Here is a 3,115-nt window from a genome sequence, read left to right as displayed (position 1 = left end):
TTGTTAAACCTTTTAATGTGAGTTGGTTACTATCTTGGCATTATTTATTTATAACGTTTATAGGTTGTATTGAATTCCGAACTAGATTTACCTTAATTTAATTTTTATCATAGTAAACTTCCAGAAACATTCTCAAAAGTTACAATGACTTATTCATTGTAGTGACTGATAAACAAGAAATTTTCGTCCCCCTAGTATTATCTTGTTCTATCTCCAAAATGTAGTTTTGAGGGGTATGATTTTCCTATTAAAAATATTTTAAACTCATTTATTTTTTTATAAAATGTGAAAGGACATTAAACAATGTGCAGTGATGCTATTTTTATGACTTTATGTAGCAATAGAAACCCAAAATAATTATTTTTCACTTTTGAGATAGAACAAAATACTATCAACTAGATCAGGATAAGAAAATTGTATAATGTTCTAAGTCAAATTTTGTTTTTTTACAGCCAGTTTCAATAGATTTCCAAAATGCACTTTTGTATGAGTAATATCTTCTTTTTGTAAATCTGACTGTCCTTGGTCATTAATTTTCACTTTTTATCACTTCCATGGCAAAATTTATATATTACAGTACAGTAGGCCTACATGACATGTAATGTTTTTACAGTTCTTTATAAGTGGGTTTGTGCATTAAAATGTAAAGTTTATTCTGTAACTTTGGGTTATTTGCATACATTAACATAATTTGATTTAGTCAGTGGCGAGTCTAGTTAGGGTGATACTCGGTGTGTTAACTAAGGGTGTCAACCCTCCACCCTCTTACAATTTTACATTTTTGGTTTTGTGTCACCCCTACCCTATAATTTTATTTTAAGATTAACTGGATAAAGAATTATATTGACTGTAAATTTTAGTGTTTTTCACATTGGTGTCGCCCTCTAAATGGCGTCACATGCTGATCACACCACGCCCCAAGCCTTTTGCTACAACTGGTGTTAAAGTTTTAATACAATAAATGCAAAACTCAAAAAGCTAAAAAAATAATGTATTAATTTTACACAATATACACAGTTCCTAATGCAAAAACAACCAATCTTGAGACTAATAAGTTTCTAATAATGAATTACATCACATTTTGATCTGTAACAAAGACATTGTTTTCATCATCCATATATTGGAACACCTCATTATGATTTTGATAATATAAATACAAAGTAAACCCCACAGACACTATACTACTAAACAATACAATTAGTATAGGCGTATACTACGGTATATATTAACAATATTAGGCCTAGTATCAATTAAGATATTCTAACAAACAAACTTTGTACTAATTATGAGTAAAATAACACAGTTAAGACAACATATAAAAGATAAATATACTTACGATTCAGGATCTAGTAATTCAGTCAGTTTATTTGCATGTCAACCAAAATCGACTAAAAGATGTTCACACGCCGCAATTTTGATCAACGACGCACAAGTCACATGACTAATTTCATTTGCAGAATCGGACATAGAACATTATAATTCTAGCGTATCCAAGGAAAATTTATGCGTTAATTATATACTGTTAGAACACAATCATATTATAAAATTGACATAGAACAAGATTATACTGGCCAAATGCATCAACTTGTTGTTAGAACAATGTCAAATTGAAAAGTTTGGTAGTAAGCAGGTGACTTAGCGTCACGTAGATAAGTGGAGATTAAACATTGTGCTTTTCATACAACACAGGGTCGAGTTTTTCGAAAAAATCAAAATTTGTAGTTAGAACAATATAATACTGAGGGGACGTTTATGCAACTATATTTATCCACCAGACTCTGTTTTTCCCACGTTTTCTTTAACTTGCTTTCGTCTCTGTTTGTTTGTCTTTCCAATCAAATCTTGCGATCGAAATTTCTGGCACTTCCCAGTTAGCTAGCGCGCTGAAATTTTCAGGGAAGCTTTGTTTTGGATGACATTAGAATATGCAATTGTTATTATTACTAAATTGATCCATGGAAACATTTTATTGAGCATTTTAGACCGCTATATAATCTATATATATAATTCTCCTCTGCGAGCCATTAGAAAACAAGCTGCAAGCGCCTCCTTACAGTCCCCTCTTTTTCTCTCTATCACTTTCACTACCACCCTACCCCACCCCCACATGGTCTGCTGAGCTGTGGTCACGTTAATGTTTACAAACGGTACAGCCAGGTTTAGTGACGGCTATTAGGGGCAGATAATTTAGTTTGAACCGACTTTAAACTTACAGGAGGTAACTAAGAGGAGGCTGCTTTCACGGGGGGGGGGTGTAGGGTCGGGGTTAGGGGAAAGGAGGGGGGTTAGTGTTTTAAAGCAAATATTTTCAGTGGCAGCATTGGTACTGTCGAATTCACAAATTATGAATTACTGAAAAGTAGAAAATAAATCAACTAAATGATACGCCGCGGGTCGGCTCGTTGTAGTAAAAACGTGGGGAAAACGGAACATAACCCAGTAACTGTAATTTGTGTACAAACAACCGTAACAACTGGTGGCCAGTATGGGGGAGACGATATGGTCGAGTGGTTGGGCACACGATTGCTATCCCACTCGACACGGGTTCAAATCTATGTGTACTAGTCAGTAACGTATTCACACAACGTGTTTTTTACGAGTTGTCTTTTTACTAGTTGTCTTTTTACGAGTTGTCTTCGTTTACCCAAAAAAAGTGAAAAGATAAAATCGATAGCAAGATTTTAATGCAAACAAACAGACAAAGACTAAAAAGTAGAAAATAATCATTAAAAAAGTTTAAAAAAAACCCCACGTTTTCTGATTGAACTAAAAAGTAGAAAATAAATGCTATACATCACAATAGTGCAAGCGATCACTCTACTATAAGCGATCAAAAACGTGGGGCGCCGTGATTTTCTTACAGTTTCTAATACTGTTGACTCTCTACAAGCTCCCTAATAAAAGTCAATAGTATTATCTAATCAATAGTAATATAACTTTTACTTCGGCGCCCCACGTTTTTCATCGCTTATAGTAGAGTGATCGCTTGCATTATTGTGATGTATAGCATTTATTTTCTACTTTTTAGTTCAATCAGAAAACGTGGGTTTTTTAAAACTTTTTTAATGATTATTATTGTTAGCTCTCCTCAGTTGAGCCTACGTAAGCCCAGCAG

Source organism: Physella acuta, unplaced genomic scaffold (genome assembly GCF_028476545.2).
Source record: "Physella acuta isolate Inbredline_101_S28 unplaced genomic scaffold, ASM2847654v3 ptg000738l, whole genome shotgun sequence".
In the NCBI taxonomy this organism is placed as follows: Eukaryota; Metazoa; Mollusca; class Gastropoda; family Physidae; genus Physella; species Physella acuta.
Note: the sequence above shows the minus strand (reverse complement) of the source record.